General features: G+C 41.2%; 1 long non-coding RNA gene across 3 annotated transcripts in view; it reads right to left on the reverse strand.

Moving 5' to 3' along the window:
- Positions 1-1186: 1186 nt before the first annotated feature.
- Positions 1187-20252, reverse strand: part of LOC108350799 (uncharacterized) — a 28014-nt gene continuing 8948 nt past the window's right edge. For all 3 annotated transcript variants that reach the window (XR_010066006.1, XR_005504094.2, XR_010066004.1), the window contains one exon: positions 1187-20223. This is a non-coding gene — a long non-coding RNA (uncharacterized LOC108350799). The remainder of the gene's footprint in view (positions 20224-20252) is intronic.

The raw sequence follows: 20252 nt of genomic DNA on the forward strand, positions 1-20252 counted from the left end.
GACAGGATTTCCTTTCACTAGTGGCACAGTTCTAAGGATTCATTCTCTCCATGAATGTCAGCTAAAACCGTTATTAAAAAAATGAAATATCCCTAGAACAAAACCGTATAACCACGGGATTCACATGAAGATGACCTAGTGGAGACAAGCTGGACCTCACCTTACCATCAAGCTATCAAATCTGTTATGTTTAAACAGTGAGACCTCCAAGGAAGGAGATGCCAAGTAGTGCTTCAAAGCTTCGGACCACAATCAAACACAGCATCCTTTTCAACAGAAGCAGAAGCTCATCTGAATATGCTCAAGGATGCTGACATCAACATTTAATCATCTCCTCACTTATCCAGGAAGAAGGGGAGATCAGTTACTACTGTACTTTATTGTGTTCAACCAAATCACCATGTTACAAAAATAGCAAGCTGCCATAATAAAAAATAAGGCTCCTCTATCCAGCACCAGATAGCATCATTTTACTTTCAAGCCTAGAAATTGCACACTTGTATATAAACCAACCGAAGATGAGGATTGAGAGTTCATCTTGGTGGATTTTTCCTTTGATGAATATGAAGTGTCCTTCTTTATCTTTTTTGATGACTTTTAGTTGAAAATTGATTTTATTTGATATTAGAATGGCTACTCCAGCTTGCTTCTTCTGACCATTTGCTTGGAAAGTTGTTTTCCAGCCTTTCACTCTGAGGTAGTGTCTGTCTTTGTCTCTGAGGTGTGTTTCCTGTAGGCAGCAGAATGCAGGGTCCTCATTGCGTATCCAGTTTGTTAATCTATGTCTTTTTATTGGGGAGTTGAGGCCATTGATGTTGAGAGATATTAAGGAATAGTGATTATTGCTTCCTGTTATATTCATATTTGGATGTGAGGTTATGTTTGTGTGCTTTTCTTCTCTTTGTTTTGTTGCCAAGATGATTAGTTTCTTGCTTCTTCTAGGGTGTAGCTTGCCTCCTTATGTTGGGCTTTACCCTTTATTATCCTTTGTAGTGCTGGATTTGTAGAAAGATATTGTGTAAATTTGGTTTTGTCATGGAATATCTTGGTTTCTCCATCTATGTTAATTGAGAGTTTTGCAGGATACAGTAACCTGGGCTGGCATTTGTGTTCTCTTAGGGTCTGTATGACATCTGTCCAGGATCTTCTGGCCTTCATAGTTTCTGGCGAAAAGTCTGGTGTGATTCTGATAGGTCTGCCTTTATATGTTACTTGACCTTTTTCCCTTACGGCTTTTAATATTCTTTCTTTATTTTGTGCGTTTGGTGTTTTGGCTATTATGTGACGGGAGGTGTTTCTTTTCTGGTCCAATCTATTTGGAGTTCTGTAGGCTTCTTGTATGCCTATGGGTATCTCCTTTTTTAGGTTAGGGAAGTTTTCTTCTATGATTTTTTTTTTTTTGGTTCTTTTTTTCGGAGCTGGGGACCGAACCCAGGGCCTTGTGCTTCCTAGGTGAGCGCTCTACCACTGAGCTAAATCCCCAGCCCCAAAGTTACACTTCTTCTATGATTTTGTTGAAGATATTTACTGGTCCTTTGAGCTGGGAGTCTTCACTCTTTTCCATACCTATTATCCTTAGGTTTGATCTTCTCATTGAGTCCTGGATTTCCTGTATGTTTTGGACCAGTAGCTTTTTCTGCTTTACATTATCTTTGACAGTTGAGTCAATGATTTCTATGGAATCTTCTGCTCCCGAGATTCTCTCTTCCATCTCTTGTATTCTGTTGGTGAAGCTTGTATCTACAGCTCCTTGTCTTTTCTTTTGATTTTCTATGTCCAGGGTTGTTTCCATGTGTTCTTTCTTGATTGCTTCTATTTCCATTTTTAATTCCTTCAACTGTTTGATTGTGTTTTCCTGGAATTCTTTCAGGGATTTTTGTGTCTCCTCTCTATGGGTTTCTACTTGTTTATTTATGTTTTCCTGGAATTCTTTCAGGCATTTTTGCGATTCCTCTCTGTAGGCTTCTACTTGTTCTCTAAGGGAGTTCTCCACGTCTTTCTTGAAGCCCTCCAGCATCATGATCAAATACGATTTTGAAACTAGATCTTGCTTTTCTGGTGTGTTTGGATATTCCATGTTTATTTTGGTGGGAGAATTGGGCTCCGATGATGCCATGTAGTCTTGGTTTCTGTTGCTTGGGTTCCTGCGCTTGCCTCTCGCCATCAGATTATCTCTAGTGTTACTTTGTTCTGCTATTTCTGACCGTGGCTAGACTGTCCTATAAGCCTGTGTGTCAGGAGTGCTGTAGACCTGTTTTCCTGTTTTCTTTCAGCCAGTTATGGGGACAGAGTGTTCTGCTTTCGGGCGTGTAGTTTTTCCTCTCTACAGGTCTTCAGCTGTTCCTGTGGGCCTGTGTCTTGAGTTCACCAGGCAGGTTTCTTGCAGGGGAAAAGTTGGTCCTACCTGTGGTTCCAAGGCTCAAGTTTGCTCGTGGGGTACTGCCTAAGTCCTCTCCGAGGCAGCAGCAACCGGGAAGATCTGCGCCGCTCTTTCTGGGAGCCTCCGTGCACCAGGGTTCCAGATGACGTTTGGTGTTTTCCTCTGGCGTCTGGATGTGCACAGAGTGCAGTCTCTTCTGGTTTCCCAGGCGTGTCTGCCTCTCTGAAGGTTTAGCTCTCCCTCCCACGGGATTTGGGTGCACAGAACTGTTTATCCGGTCTGTTTCCTTCAGGTTCCGGCGGTGTCTCAGGCGCAGGGGTCCTGCCGCTCCTGGGCCCTCCCCTACGGGAACCCAGAGGCCTTATACAGTTGCCTCTTGGGCCAGGGATGTGGGCAGGGGTGGGCAGTGTTGGTGGTCTCCTCCGCTCTGCAGCCTCAGGAGTGCCCACCTGATCAGGTGGTGAGGTCTCTCTCCCACGGGGTTTGGGAGCAGAGAGCTGCTGCGGGCCGGGATCCGCGGGTGTGGGACTTCCGGTAAACACAGGAAGTGCCCGGTCCTAGAGGAATTTTGCCTCTGTGTGTCCTGAGTTCACCAGGCAGGTTTCTTGCAGGGGAAAAGTTGGTCCTACCTGCGGTTCCAAGGCTCAAGTTTGCTCGTGGGGTACTGCCTAAGTCCTCTCCGCTGTGGCAGCAACCGGGAAGATCTGTGCCGCTCTTTCCGGGAGCCTCCGTGCACCAGGGTTCCAGATGGTGTTTGGTGTTTTCCTCTGGCGTCTGGATGTGCACAGAGTGCAGTCTCTTCTGGTTTCCCAGGCGTGTCCGCCTCTCTGAAGGTCCAAAACTAGCTTTTGCAATCACTTTCCCTCATCAACCACATAACTCAAGTTTTAAGAATCCAGAGGCATATTTTGCCAAGCAAGGATATATGTTAAATAACAGCCCGATCTCAGACTGGCAGCTCTTGCAGTTTCAGAGGTGCTAAACAGAAAGAAAATCTCCAAGCCAGCCCAGGCAGATCACCATGTCCTGAGCAGTGTATTATTAACTTTTAGTGATCAGAATTCCAGTTGTCAATAGGCCCAAGGAAAAGCTTCAGGCCCAAACTGCTGCAATTCTTATTCAATTTCTGGCATAGTTCATATTTTATATCTTATAGAATTTATTTATATGTTTAATCCTGATACTTTTTCCCCTTAGTTATATGACACCACAACGGTCCTGCAGAAGCTAACTTTTCTAAGAAAGAGAGGTCCTGATACCTCATTCTTTTTTTTTTTTTCTTTTCTTTTTTTTTCGGAGCTGGGGACCGAACCCAGGGCCTAGCAAGCGCTCTACCACTGAGCTAAATCCCCAACCCCCTTATACCTCATTCTTTTATCATTTTTTCACACCATTTTTTGCCTTTCAATCAAAGTCCCTGTGTATGGCAGAGGTAACTCTAGCCTATCTAAGTTTCTTGCTGTATCCTTCCTTCAAGGGGCTTACCAAATGTGGTCCCTAATCTCACATGCCATGCAATTGCTTAAGTATATAATAGGAGGAGGCTTGTAATCTGATATACTAGCAACTCTTTTATCCCACCAAATCTTAATGCCCCTTTTAAGTTTATTTTTATCCGATTATCTTGTTCCTATATATGTACAGGGGCAGGTGTTTCAAGAATACTGTAGAGCTAAAGTCTCATAAAGAGGTCCCTGGCATCTTAATGTGCGTTACAACCTCCAGGGCATAAGGAGGATTTCTAAGCAGGGTCAAATAAGGTGATTTCTCTGAAAGTGGGAGAGGTAGTATGTAGCTGGAGTTTTTGGTTTTACTGCTTTGAGCTCCTGGGCAGGGCGGGGAGGGGACAGTTTTTCAGTCATCCACCCAGGCTCTCTTTGGATCAACAGACAAAACATACACACACACACACACACACACACACACACACACACACACACACACACATTGGCTCATTTTTAACCTGTCTTACTGGCTCAGTGGCTGAGCTCTTCTAAACCCTTCCCCTTACTCCTAGCTTAAAACCTCTAAATCTGCTTTTAGTTTAGTTGTATTTTAAAATTAATTGGGGTCTGTGCACTTGAGAGTGCCTGTGTGTGTGTGTGTGTGTGTGTGTGTGTGTGTGTGTGTGTGTATTTTATTTGTAGATCCAAGATAGCTCCTGGGTGGTTAGTGTGGCCCACCCAGGAGTATAAGGTAGGGTAACAAAACTAGCTGCAATACTATTATTCTCAGGACTTTCCTGGGGAAGTCTTATAGGCAGTACTCCTGGGAGAAAGCATAAAAGATTCATTGAAATTTTTCATTAATCTGATATATCCGAGTTACACAAATATTAAATGCTCCCCAAGTATGCAAACCAAAAAGCAAAAGATGGCACAATAACAATGTGCAACTCAGCTTTGCTGGATCTTTGTCAAATAGCTGTGCTGGTTTCATGACTTTCACTATACCCATCAGATATGGCTATGCCAGACAGAGGCCCAGCTCTTACAGCCAAGGTACCTCAAGATCTGGCAAAAGTATTAAATGTTAATTGGGAATTACATTGTGCATATGGGCCCTATAGCTCTGGTTAAGGAGAAAGGATGAATAGAATTTTAAGACACTTTGACCAAATTGGTCTTGGAAGTGAGAAAAATTTAGGCCAACCTCTTCCCCTTTGCCCTGCTCATGGCTTAATGTACTCCTCCTTACTAGAAGGGGCTTACTCCTCGTAAAATTATGTTTGGGATACCACCTCCCATCCTCCCCAAATTCCAAGATATCCCCAGGAAGAAATGTCTAATCATTCCCTTCTCAAGTCTTTGCAGGAAGCACGCCAGGCCATTAACTGGACCATGATGGAAAGTCTGCCGTTTATTACCTCTGAACCTCCCCACAAGTTCCAACCATGAAAGCCTGTTTGAATAAAAAGAATCCCTGCCCAAACCTTGAAACCTATCTGGAAGACACTATGTAGTTATAGTGACCAACACAACCACTGTCAAAGTATTTGGTTATCTCTTGGATTCGTTATTCCTAATGAAAGAGACCATGTTGAACAATGACTGATGGATGGACCACTATCAGCATCTCCAACTACCTCACAATAAGGTTGACTTGAAACCCTTAAATGTGGGTATCATATTTCTTTTTTTCTCACCTTATAACCTTCATAGTTCAGACATTTGAATTTGGGAACTGAGAAATTGGAAAGATTCTCTTCAACTTGACTTTGGATGGCTAACCACTTTCCTGGTGGATCTTTGTGCTCTTATGACCCTGCCTCTTGTGGGGCTAGGATAAAAAGGGGGTCTAAGAGGATAAGTTGTGGCAATATTGCCATAATACTATGCATGCCTGGCAAAGGGCTCATCCTCCTGTCAAGGAAATGGTAATTATCACTGTGCTGCCCAGGGTTGTAAAAAAGAATATTCCTGGAACAAAAAGACCCCTATATCCAGATAGGAAGGGAAAAACCCCTTCAACCTATAATTATGAAAGATGTGACCCCATGATCATTAAGGTCAAGGCCTGGGCTAGGATAGGCACCACTATTAGGTCATAAGGAGAATGTGGAAAATCTGGCTTTATGCCAGTGGAAATTACCCAGGAGATTCATTTACTATCTATAAAAAATAGCTACCCAAGAGGGTGACTCTTGGGTCCAATTCTGGTATGTTCCTCCTAATCCCAAACCCCAAAGTGAACCAAAGCTCTAGAGATCCTACCCCACTTTCCATGCTTGCTTGTCTTCATTACCAGAGAGTTTAGACTCAAACTCCCAATCCAGTCAGAGCTCCTTCTCGTATGCTAGACATGATAGTACAAGTCTATTACTTTTAAACACTTCTGATCCAGAATTAGGGTAGGACTGCTGGTTATGCCTGTATCCCCATATCCACCTCTCTTTATAGGAGTAGGGTCCAATCAAACACTCCCCAGTTGTGAATGGAAATAACCTAAAATTAAAAAATCTGCAAGAAATGCCAGCAGCAGAGCACTGAACTGAGAACAGGACCCCCGTTGAAGGAATCAGAGAAAGAACTGGAAGAGCTTGAAGGGGCTCGAGACCCCATATGAACAACAATGCCAAGCAACCAGAGCTTCCAGGGACTAAGCCACTACCTAAAGACTATACATGGACTAACCCTGGACTCTGACCTCATAGGTAGCATTGAATATCCTAGTAAGATCACCAGTGTAAGGGGAAGCCCTGGGTCCTGCTAAGACTGAACCCCCAGTGAACATGATTGTTGGGGGGAGGGCGGCAATGGGAGGAGGATGGGAAGGGGAGCACCCATAAAGAAGGGGAGGGGGAGGGGGAAGGGGATATTGGCTTGGAAACCGGGAAAGGGAATAACACTCGAAATGTAAATAAGAAATACTCAAGTTAATAAAAAAAAAATCTGCAAGAAGGAACCTGTATCACATCTTCATATTTTAATCTTGCTTTCTTACCTTATAATAAGATTTGTTCAAATGTTGAACAAATGAGTGCTGGACTAAAGGAAAACATATTCTTCAATATCCCTGAGTCTCTCTGGCTTAGACTATTGGTTTGACTAAATTCCTTCCTCTGATTCATTGGAAAATCATACCTCCCATTCTCTATATATACTGGCCTGCTATCCCCAAAAAATGCTACCTTCTATTATAGACATTATTTTACCCATTTTAGACATATAGACAGACATATAATGTCTATAATGAATGGAGAAGAGAGAAGAGCTCATATGGGCCTTGATTCAATGTTAATTATGGTTAAAAAAGCCCATTTCTGGTCCTGATCCTAGTAATGACAAGAATAATCAGTACAATCACCCTAGGCACCTCAGCCTTGACTATTGGGAACTAAAATTTTAGGAGACTCAGTTTCAAGATAGATTTCGATCTAGGACATTTGGAGAATTGTATTTCCAAGTTAGAGAGTCAAGTCAACTCTCTCTCAAAGATAGTCTTACAAAACTTAAAGGGATAGACCTTTTTATGAAACAGGGAGACAATATAAACTTCTTTCCCAGGATGAGCCCATGATTTGTATGCCCATAGCAGCAGTGGGGAATGTGACAAGGGCTGTAATTGACTATGGTAATTCCATTTTTGTACCTAAGATCAAGTTTGTCTTGCCCAGTAAAGTCTCAGTAACTAAAATGGAGAACTTAAAAAAATTTTTCAGGAAGAAAAACCAGTGGATATGGATTCTTTGTAAAAGTTATATTGAGGGGTTGGGGATTTAGCTCAGTGGTAGAGCGCTTGCCTAGGAAGCACAAGGCCCTGGGTTCGGTCCCCAGCTCCGAAAAAAAAAGAACCAAAAAAAAAAAAAAGTTATATTGAGCTCACTATTTCTGCATATTTTTGGCTATTGTGATTATTTGCTTAACTTGTAATTGTGAGAAGGAAACTGTGATAGCTATTCTTGGTTGTCAACTTGACTACATGTGGAATTAACCAAAGTCCGAAAATCGAGGGCACATCTATGAAGGATTTCACTTCATTTAAAAGGGGAATATCCCCTTCCTATCTAGATCTTTGAGGTAGGAAGACAAGCCTTTAATCTGGTTCAGCCTAGCTAGAGAAAGGCACACTTTTAATCTCGATATTAAGGTAGGAAGTCACATCTTGAATTCAGATTATTTAAGCTGGGAAAACCTACCTCTAACTGATGGAGCCTGCTGGTCAGTCAACACAAAAACCACAACTGGGAGAGTGAAGATAATTATAAGAATGGCAGAAAGAAGATGCAAGAATCAGATATAGAAGGGCTCCTGGTAAATACCACGCCAGCAGTGAATGCATTTTCTCAGTGCCTTTTAAAGGCAAGCCAACACAAAACACGACTAATTCCAAGAAGTTAAACAATGAACACAAATGCTTACATGGCGAGTTTATAGTACTCAGTATCTATGTTTGACTTAGGTCATTTCCTTCAGCCTTGGACAGTCTGTCATGGACATAAGTGTAAGTGGAGGAACTTGGCAGGATATAACTCCTGCCTCAACTAAAAACAAAGACAGATGTTGGCAGACTCATTCATGATTAATCACAAGCAAGAAGACAGCCAAAGTTGACTCCAGATGTGCTTGCCTGGGTATACCATCTAACCTGGGCTATACCTTCTGCTAGAAGCCTACTATAAGGACATAGAACAAGAAAACTTTTGCTCTTTGCCTGCTTGTTTTTACTTTGCTAGAAAGTCCATTCCTTTACTGGCATTAGAAAATACTTCTTTAGGATCCTAGCATATACTGAAGACCACCTCAGCTACCCCGTTTCATGGACTAAACCATATTGGATTCTTTTTTTTTTCCATCTTTATTAAATTGGGTATTTCTTATTTACATTTCAAATGTTATTCCCTTTCCCGGATTCCAGGCCAACATCCCCCAAATACTCCCTCTCCCCTTCTATATGGGTGTTCCCCTCCCAATCCTCCACCCATTATCACCCTCCCCACAACAATCACGTTCACTGGGGGTTCAGTCTTGGAAGGACCAAGGGCTTCCCCTTCCACTGGTGCCCTTACTAGGCTATTCATTGCTACCTATGAGGTCAGAGTCCAGGGTCAGTCCATGTATAGTCTTTGGGTAGTGACTTATTCCCTCCCAAGGGTATTCATGTTCCCCTTTTAAAGAAGGAGTGAAGCATTCGAATTTTGGTCATGTTTCTTTCTTTCTTTCTTTTTTTTTTTTTTTTTTTGGTTTTTTTTTTTTTTTTCAGAGCTGGGGACCGAACCCAGGGCCTTGCGCTTCCTAGGCAAGCGCTCTACCAGTGAGCTAAATCCCCAACCCCCTTTGGTCGTGTTTCTTGAGTTTCATGTATTCTGCGCATCTTGGGTAATTCGAGCATTTGAACTAATATCCACTTATCAATGAGTGCATACCATGTGTGTTTTTCTGTGATTGGGTTACCTCACTCAGAATGATATTTTCCAGATCCACCCATTTGCCTATGAATTTCATAAAGTCATTGTTTTTTATACCTGAGTAGTATTCCATTGTGTAGATGTACAACATTTCCTGTATCCATTCCTCTGTTGAAGGGCATCTGGGTTCATTCCGGCTTCTGGCTACTATAAATAAGGCTGCTATGCACATAGTGGAGCATGTGTCTTTGTTGGAGTCCTTGGGTAGTGCAATGTCCAATTTTCTGAGGAACCTCCAGACTGATTTCCAGAATGGTTGTACCAGTCTGCAATCCCACCAACAATGGAGGAGTGTTCCTCTTTCTCCACATCCTTGCCAGCATTTGCTATCACCTGAGTTTTTGAACTTAGCCATTCTCACTGGTGTGAGGTGAAATCTCAAGTTTGTTTGGATTTGCATTCCCCTTATGACTAAAGATGTTGAACATTTCTTAAGGTGCTTCTCAGCCATTTGGCATTCCTCAGCTGTGAATTCTTTGTTTAGCTTTGAACCCCATTTTTTAATAGGGTTGTCTCCCTGCGGTCTAACTTCTTGAGTTCTTTATATATTTTGGATATAAGCCCTCTATCAGTTGTAGAATTGGTAAAGATCTTTTCCCAATCTGTTGGTTGTGTTTTGTCCTAACAACAGTGTCCTTTGCCTTACAGAAGCTTTGCAGTTTTATGAGATCCCATTTGTTGATTCTTGATCTTAGAGCATAAGCCATTGGTGTTTTGTTCAGGAAATTTTCTCCAGTGCCCATGTGTTCCAGATGCTTCCCCACTTTTTCTTCTATTAGTTTGAGTGTATCTGGTTTGATGTGGAGGTCCTTGATCCACTTGGCCTTAAACTTTGTACAGGGTGATAAGAATGGATCGATCTGCATTCTTCTACATGTTGACCTCCAGTTGAACCAGCACCATTTGCTGAAAATGCTATCTTTTTTTCATTGGATGGTCTTGGCTCCTTTGTCAAAAATCAAGTGTCCGGGCTGGAGAGATGGCTCAGCCATTAAGAGCACCGGACTGCTCTTCCAGAGGTCCTGAGTTCAATTCCCAGCAACCACATGGTGGCTCACAACCATCTGTAAAGAGATCCAATGCCCTCTTCTGGTGTGTCTGAAGACTACAGTGTACTTATATATAATAAATGAATAAATCTTTAAAAAAAAAATCAAGTGACCATAGGTGTGTGGATTCATTTCTAGGTCTTCAATTCTATTCCACTGGTCTATCTGTCTGTCTCTAGACCAATATCATAAAGCTTTTATCACTATTGCTCTGTAATACTACTTGAGTTCAGGGATAGTGATTCCCCGAGAAGTCCTTTTATTGTTGAGGATAGTTTTAGGTATCCTGGGCTTTTTGTTATTCCAGATGAATTTGCAAATTGTTCTGTCTACCTCTATGAAGAATTGAATTGGAAATTTTATGAGGATTGCATTGAATCTGTAGATCACTTTCAGAAAAATGGCCATTTTTACTATGTTAATCCTGCCAATCCATGAGCATGGGAGGTCTTTCCATCATCTGAGATCTTTTTCAGTTTCTTTATTCAGAGGCTTGAAGTTCTTATCATACAGATCTTTTACTTGCTTGGTCAAAGTCACACCAAGGTATTTTATATTATTTGGGAGTATTGTGAAGGGTGTCATTTCCCTAATTTCTTTCTCCATTTGTTTCTCTTTTGTGTAGAGGAAGGCTACTGATTTATTTGAGTTAATTTTATACCCAGCCACTTTGCTGAAGAGGTTTATCAGGTTTAGTAGTTCTCTGGTGGAAGTTTTGGGATCACTTAAATATACTATCATATCTGCAAATAGTGATATTTTGACTTCTTCCTTTCCAATCTGTATCCATTTAATCTCCTTTTGTTGTCTGATTGCTCTGGCTAGGCCTTTGAGAACTATATTGAATAAGTAGGGAGAGAGTGGGCAGCCTTGTCTAGTTCCTGATTTTAGTGGAATTGCTTCAAGTTTCTCTCCATTTAGTTTAATATTAGCTACTGGTTTGCTGTATATGGTATTTTACTATGTTTAGGTATGGGCGTTGAATTCCTGTTCTTTCCAGGACTTTTATCATGAAGGGGTGTTGAATTTTGTCAAATGCTTTCTTAGCATCTACTGAAATGATCATGTGGTTTTAATCTTTCAGTTTGTTTATACAGTGGATTACGTTGTTGGTTTTCTGTATATTAAACCATCCTACATACCTGGGATGAAGCCCTCTTGATCCTGATGAATGACTGTTTTGATGTACTCAAGGATTCAGTTTGCAAGAATTTTATTGAGTATTTTTGCATCACTATTCATAAGGGAAATTAGTCTGAAGAACTTTTTCTTTGTTGGGTATTTGTGTGGTTTAGGTATAAGAGTAATTGCGGCTTCATAGAAGGAATTCAGTAGTGCTCTGTCTGTTTCAATTTTGTGGAATAGTTTGGATAATATTGGTATGAGGTCTTCTATAAAGGTCTGATAGAATTCTGCACTGAACCCATCTGGACCTGGGCTCTTTTTGGTTGGGAGACTTTTAATGACTGCTTTTATTTCGTTAGGAGTTATGGGGTTGTTTAAATGGTTTATCTGTTCCTGATTTAACTTTGGTACCTGGTATCTGTCTAGGAAATTGTCCATTTCCTCCAGATTTTCAAGTTTTGTTGAATATAGGCTTTTGTAGTAGGATCTGATGATTTTTTGAATTTCCTCTGATTCTGTTGTTATGTCTCCCTTTTCGTTTCTGATTTTGTTAATTCAGACACACTCTCTGTGTCCTCTGGTTAGTCTGGCTAAGGGTTTATCTATCTTGTTGATTTTCTCAAAGAACTAGCTTTTGGTTCTGTTGATTCTTTGTATAGTCCTTTTTGTTTCTACTTGGTTGATTTCAGCTTTGAGTTTGATTATTTCCTGCCTTCTACTCCTCCTGGGTGTATTCGCTTCTAAGCTTTAAGGTGCGCTATCAAGCTGCTCATATATGCTCTCTGTTTCTTTTTGCAGGCACTCAGAGCTATGATTTTTCCTCTTAGCACAGCTTTCATTGTGTCCCATAAGTTTAGGTATGTTGTACCTTCCCTTTCATTAAATTCTACAAAGTCTGTAATTTCTTTCTTTATTTCTTCTTCAACCAGGTTATCATTGAGTAGAGCATTGTTCAACGTCCATGTATATGTGGGCATTCTTTCTTTATTGTTATTGAAGACCAGCTTTAGCCCATGGTGGTCTAAACCGCATGGGATTATTTGTATATTTCTGTATCTGTTGAGGCCTGTTTTATGACCGATTATATGGTAAATTTTGGAGAAAGTACCAGGAGGTGGTGAGAAGAAGGTATATCATTTTGTTTTAGGATAGAATGTTCTATAAATATCTGTTAAGTCCATTTGGTTCATGAGTTCTCTTAGTCTATGTCTCTGTTTAATTTCTGTTTCCATGATCTGTCCACTGATGAGAGTGGGGTGTGGAAATCTCCTATTATTGTGTGAGGAGCAAAGTGTGCTTTGAGCTTTAGTAAGGTTTCTTTTATGTATGTAGGTGTCCTTGTATTTGGAGCATAGATATTTAGGATTCTTGGTGGATTTTTCCTTTGATGAATATGAAGTGTCCTTCCTTTTCTTTTTTAATGACTTTTGGTTGAAAATTGATTTTATTCGATATTAGAATGGCTACTCCAGCTTGCTTCTTCAGACCATTTGCTTGGAAATTTGTTTTGCAGCCTTTTACTCTGAGGTAGTGTCTGTCTTTGTCTCTGAGGTGTGTTTCCTGTAGGCAGCAAAATGCTGGGTCTTCATTGTGTATCCAGTTTGTTAATCTGTGTCTTATTATTGGGGAATTGAGTCCATTGATGTTGAGAGATATTGAGGAATAGTGATTGTTGCTTCTTGTTATCTTTGTATTTGGATGTGAGATTATGTTTGTGTGCTTCTCTTTGTTTTGTTGCAAAACAACTAGTTTCTTGCTTTTTCTAGGGTGTAGCTTGCCTCCTTATGTTGGGGTTTGCCATTTATTATCCTTTGTAGCAGTGGATTTGTAGAATGATATTGTGTAAATTTGGTTTTGTCATGGAATATCTTGGTTTTCTCCATCTATGTTAATTGAGAGTTTTGCTGGATACAGTAACCTGGGCTGGCATTTGTTCTCTTAGGGTCTGTATGACATCTGCCCAGAATCTTCTGACTTTCATAGTCTCTGGTGAGAAGCCTGGTGTAATTCTGATAGGTCTGCCTTTATATGTTAATTGACCTTTTTCCCTTAATGCTTTTAACATTTTTTCTTTGTTTTGTACATTTGTTGCTTTGACTACTATGTGATGGGAGGAGTTTCTTTTCTGTTCCAATCTATTTGGAGTTCTGCAGGCTTCTTGTATATTTATGGGCATGTCTTTCTTTAGGTTAGAGAAGTTTTCTTCTATGGATTTGTTGAAGATATTTACTGGTCCTTTGAGTTGGGAGTCTTCACTCTCTTCTCTACCTATTATCCTTAGGTTTGATCTTTTCATTGTGTCCTGGATTTCCTGTATGTTTTGGGCCAGTAGCTTTTTCCGTTTTACATTATCTTTGAAAGTTTATTGATAATCTCTATGGAATCTTCTGCTCCTGAGAATCTCTCTTCTCTTGTATTCTGTTGGTGATGCTTGTATCTATGGCTCCTTGTCTCTTCCTTTGGTTTTCTATATCTAGGATTGTCTCCCTTTGGGCTTTCTTTATTGCTTCTATTTCTGTTTTTAATTTCTTCACCTGCTTGTGTTTTCCTGTAATTCTTTCAGGGATTTTTGTGTTTCCTTTCTATAGGCTTCTACTTATTTGTGTCTTCCTGCATTTCTCTAAGAAAATTCTTTATGTCTTTCTTGAAGTCCTCCATCATCATGATCAAATGTGACTTTAAATCTAGATCTTGCTTTTCTGGTGTGTTTGGGTATTCCGTGTTAGCTTTGGTGGGAGAATTGGGCTTTGATGATGCCATGTAGTCTTGGTTTCTTTTCCTTGGTTCCTGTGCTTGCCTCTCGCCATCAGGTTGTCTCTGGTGTTACCTTGTTCTGCTATTTCTGACAGTGGTTAGACCGTCCTATAGGCCTTTGTGTCAGGAGTGCTGTAGACCTGTTTTCCTGTTTTTCTTTCAGCCAGTTATGGGAACAGAGTGTTCTGCTTTCAATTGTTTAGTCGTTCCTGTCTACTGGTTTTCAGCTGTTCCTGTGGGCATGTGACCTGAGTCTACCAGGCACATCACTTAGAGAAGAAAAGTTGGTCTTACCTCTGGTCTTGGACCTGAAGTCACTCCTCAGGGCTGAGTTCCAGCCTTCCTTGAGGGCAGTAACCAGAAGGGCATATCCCGCCTTCTCCTGGGTCCCTGTGCACAGGGTGCCCAGATGGCAGTAGGTGTTTTCCTCTAGAGTCAGAAATGTGGGCAGAGAGTAGTCTCCTCTGGCTTCCCAGGTGTGTCTGCCCCTCTGAATGTCTAGCTCTCCCTCCCATGGGATTTGGGTGTAGGGAGCTGTTTGACTGGGTCCCTTCAGATTCGGGTGCAGTCTAGACGGAAGGGCTCCTGCAGCTTGAGTGCCACCATATTGGATTCTTGAATTTTCGGTTCATAGCCAACTATTGCTATAGTTGTTGGATCTCAGCCTGTAAGTCATTTTAATAAATCTCCTTTCTATATATTTATATCAGGGTTCGGGAGTCATACAGGATGATGACTTCCACTTTCAGCTTGAGAGAAGCTGAAGAAGGGGTGAATGGGAGCAGTAGAGAAATGACTCAGTGTCAGTGATGGATGCAATCTGGCAGCTCTGTGATCTGTTCTAGATAGCACTCTCTTACAGACCAAAGCCCTGTCTTTTACTTGTATAAGCTACTTCCTTAGAAATTGCATATCAGTTTAATTATTTACCCTAGGTCCCCTTTTGATCATTTATGGATCACCGTTTTATGACCATAGCCCCTTGATGCTAAGAAATAGAAACTGAAATAAAGAACACATTCAAAGCAAATGAACCAGAGAACAGACACATTTTTTTTTTTTAAATATAGCAAGTCCTATGTGGTTTTCTGGGCACACAGTTTGTGGTTGTCAAGTCTAGATATAGAGGCTATTTTTATGTGAGAAAATTAGCTTGAAGTATAATTTATTTATTTATTTATTTATTTATTTATTTAGCCAGCTCTTGTTTGTGCCAATATAAGCAGCATTGAAACACATTTTTATAATTCTTAGCTACCTCAATATTTTTTTTTTTTCCGGAGCTGGGGACCAAACCCAGGTCAATATATTCTTTTAATCTTTGGATTTTTTTTCTTTTTTATCTCAGCTCCAAGGCTTATTATTCAAAAGTATTCAGCAGGGGGCTAGAGAGATGGCTCAGTGGTTAAGAGCACTGACTGCTCTTCCAGAGATCCTGAGTTCAATTCTCAGCAACCACATGGTGGCTCACAACAGTCTATAATGGAATCTGATGCCCTCTTCTGGTATGTCTGAAGATAGCTACAGTGTACTCATATACATAAATAATTAAAAAAGTATTATGCAATCTCATTTTTTTCTTTTTCTTTCTTTTTTTTCTTCTTTTCTTTTTTTCTTTTCTTTCTCTCTCTCTCTCTCTCTCTCTCTCTTTTTTTTTTTTGATACCAGACTTTTTTTTCTGTCTGATGGCTTCCATGGAGACCACCACCACTTTACCACTAAGACCAAATCATGTCTCCTTCCTTAATATCTTTCTTACTTACCTGACTCAGTGAAGATCCCTCTGTTCTTTCAAGTCTGTGAAGCCCCTCAAACAATTCATATTGTATCCTTATATCTTACGTAGCTGAGAAATCCTGTAAAGAACAGCTCTTACACTGTGTCTTAGTCAGGGTTCTCTACAGTCACAGAACTTATGGGTGGTCTCTATATAGTAAGAGAATTGCTTGATGGCTTACAGTCTGTAGTCTAACTCCTCAAAAATGATCAGCAGCAACTGTGAATGGAAGTCCAAGGATCTAGCAGTGGCTCAGTCTCAGAAGGCAGGCAGGCAGGCAGGCATGCAGGCGGAAAAAAAAGAGACTCTTCCTTCTTCTGGTGTCCTTATGTAGATCTCCAGCAGAAGGTGTGGTCCAGATTAAAGGTATGTACCACCATGCCTGGAGCTGGGACTTGCTTTGTCCCAGGTGACCTTGAACTCAGAGATCTCCTTGCCTTCAGCTTCTGGGATTCAGAACCACTTTGCCTCAAGATCTCCATACCAAGATCTAGGTCAGAAACTTGTATCTCCCAGCCTCAAGATCAGGATCAATGATGAGCCTTCCAATTCTGGATTGTAGTTCATTCCTGATATAGTCAAATTGACAACTAGGAATAGTCACTACACACTGTTTGTGTATTTTTGAACTCATGTTTTCAGAGTTCTTTCCCACAGTCTTAAGGACTGTCCTAAAGGTCACTGCATCATCATATTGTTCAGGATCACCAGACACATTCTTGCATCCCAGAATCTTTCTGATTATCATGGATTACATCCCCTGATAATCTAGATAAGGAGAAAATTCACCAAAACATGAAGGAAAATATGTGCATTATTGTAGTAGGAAATACTAAAAAAGCTACCACACTACCACCAGCAGGCTGGTCAGCAGGATTGGCCTGTTCTCATATCAGCGGAATCTCTGACCCTGGTCTCTGAAATCTCTTCACTCGAATTACTAAGTTCCCATGTCAGGTTGCTGCCGTGACAGCACCTGCTGCCACCGTTCCTTTCTCTCTGGAACCCAGATGAATTGCCTCATGAAGGAAAACACCACACAATCTTAGCTTAGAATCAACAGGTAACAATCACTGGGCACAACAACTAACATCCTAATTTGTAAGCTATTTTATGTTAAATGCTCCAGTGGCAAATCCTGGCAGACCCGCCTTCTAACAAGGGGCCTCTAGTTGGCTACATTTTTCCTCCAAGTTCTCCCTGTCCAAAAACAAGTCACCTTTTCCTGCCTCCTCTCTTTCCCTCTCTGATCTAGAAGTCCTGCCTATTCCTCACCCAGTGATTAGTCTGCTGAAACCTTTATTCACTAGGGTAAGGTTCTGCCACACACTATTGTACAAAGAAGCTTTACCCCTACAGCAACCATCAGCATTTTAGGAGATCCACATCCTGATGGCTCTGCTCCAAGGGTGAGAACCATGTCATACTGTTTCTTCTGCAGCCATTCCAGACCAGCTTAGTTAGGGTTTCCATTGCTGGGAAAAGACACCACGATCCTGGCAACTCCTATTAAAAACAAACAAACAACCATTTAATTGCATCCAGCTTAAAATTTAGAGATTGGGCTGGAGCGATGGCTCAGTGGTTAAGAGCACTGACTGCTCTTCCAGAGGTCCTGAGTTCAAATCCCAGCAACCGCATGGTGGCTCACAACCATCCATAATGGGATCTGATGCCCTCTTCTGGTGTGTCTGAAGACAGCAACAGTGTACTTACATACATGGAATAAATAAAATAAATCTTAAAAAAAATAAAAAAAATTTAAAATTTAGAGATTTATTTCATTATCATCATGGTGGATGTAAATGGTACCATACAGGCGGACACTATGCTGGAGAAGCCAAGAGTTCTACATCTTGATCCAAAGGCAGCAGAAGAGGATTGTATTCTACACTGGGTAGAGATTGAGCATAGGAGACCTCAAGCCCACCTCACCCCCACCCAGAGTGACATACTTCTTCCAACAAGGCCACACCTTCTAAGAGGGCTACTGTCTATGAGCCAAGCATTCAAACATATGAGTCCATACTACAAATATATGAATCAAACATATGGGGGCCATACCTATTCAAATCACCACAATGATCAAAGAAATAGGGCCACTCATGGACATATTAATGCCTATTGGCAGCAGAGGGATCCAACCTCTGTGGACTGACTCTTGAATAGTTGTAAAAAGACATACTTATTCTTACACAGAAGTTGGTTTTTTGAGTAAAACTGAGAGACCCCGGCTTAGCAGCAGTAACGCCATTTTGCAAGACTGTACTTAGATGACTGGTTCAGGGAAGGGTCAGAACACTGAGAACACGGCGGCTGCCAAACAGGATGTTTGTGGTTGAGCGCCTGGCAGCAAAAGGGGGAAATGGAAAGCCCCGGGAGAGGTCCCACACCCTAGAGGAGGGCCAAGTCAGCCGTTATGTTCCAGGAAGGCGGCCAGGGAACTTGCCCCCGGGCTGAACCCTCACCTCATTAGAATCCACCAATTATGTCCCTGTAACCATGCATCTGCTTCTGTATGCTTGCTTCTGCTCCCCAGAACCCTATAAAAAACCCGTCCCTGGTTCCGCGGGGCGCGCCAGTCCCCTGAGTTGACCGAAGCGCCCACAGGTGCCTGTGTATCCTGATAATAAACCCTCTTGCTGATTGCATCCATTGGTCTCGGTCTGGTCGATGGGCTTGAGGGTCTCCTTCCTGAGGGAAAGTTCTCCCTGAGAACTTTTCAAAACAAGTTCCACATACCAAAGCCCCTGGTCTACTCTATATGTTTTGTGAAGGAAAATATTACACCTCTGGGACAATAGTCCTTATTGTGTACCAGTTGAAGTACCCAATAATGCAAGATGCTCTAGATGTGTCAGGACTGTTTTGTGACTAAAATCATGCCAAGCTTGTAAAGTTTGCTGAAATTTACAACTCTATAAACTGTTATGCCCATATTTCGAGGTTTCCACAGACCACCAGAGACCCCCAAGAATCCCCCTTGTATGTAAAAGCAAAGAGTTGTTATTCAAGCTCAGACCCTCTAACCTCTCCAAAGCAATAGATGGGTGCGGAATACCCTAAGCTGGTAAAGCCTTGCCTTTTTATCACAGTTACAGCAGGGTAAGGGGCTTTCTACTTTGGCAGTTACACCATTGTTGACATTTGGAAATTGTAGCTTGGTACATTTCCATTGGCTAGTAATGATTTCAACTTGGTATGAACAATAGTGGCTAGCTTAAGCAATTTATCTCACAACATATCTAGAACATTAGTCCTCCTAAGAGCTAATTGGTTGTTACTAAGGGTAGAGTAGCTGTTGCTAGGAATATATCAGTTCCTGTAACACGTTGGGGTTTTTCCAGTAACTGAGTTCAATCAAAGGGCAAGTTAAACATGAAATAGAGTCTAAAAGTAAAATGGGGTTTGTAATGTTAAGCAGGGCCCTACATAAATCACAGAAAACAATCACTGTTTACCACAATGATTTGTTGAAACTCTAAGTACTTCTAAAAAACAATTATTCATTTTATTTATTTATTTTATGTATAAGTACACTGTAGTTGTCTTCAGACACACCAGAAGAGGCCACCAGATTCCATTACAGATGGTTGTGAGCCACCATGTGTTTGCTGGGAATTGAACTCAGGACCTCTGGAAGAGCGCAGTCAGTGTTCTTAACTGCTGAACCATCTCTCCAGCCCACAACTATTCATTTTAATATTTACTCTAGATAACCATGAAAAACAACTATCTCACCTTAATGTTTACTCAAGATATGACTCTACCAGAATTCTACTCTGTGTGTGTGTGTGTGTGTGTGTGTGTGTGTGTGTGTGTTCATTCTAACTGGGGACTTTCCAGCCAGGATGTGGTTTTAAATATGGACTCTGAGAAAGGCTCAGCATTACATGTGGGTCACGAATACCCAGTTGTAGTCATCAGCTGGCTGGAATAAAGACTTTTAATAGTCTCATAGCCTATGTTTTAGTGTTCTTCTCTGATAGGAACTCCACAGCAGTTTTATCTGGCTGGGCAGACATTCCTGATTATGAAGAATAGTTGGCATATACGACTGATTAGAACTTTCACTAAAACTAGTTTTGGAGCCTCTGAGTTCAGTCATTGGGGAGGGGTAAGTACAAGGTTTGTTTTATTGCATTTTACAGAAAAGACAAGAATTTAATTTTTTTTTCAGGAACCAGTATTTATTATCAAAGTCATATTCGATGTCAACAAGATGCCACAACTACAAAAAAAAAAGTGCACATTACAATC

Source organism: Rattus norvegicus, chromosome 4, assembly GCF_036323735.1.
Source record: "Rattus norvegicus strain BN/NHsdMcwi chromosome 4, GRCr8, whole genome shotgun sequence".
NCBI classification, from domain to species: Eukaryota; Metazoa; Chordata; class Mammalia; order Rodentia; family Muridae; genus Rattus; species Rattus norvegicus.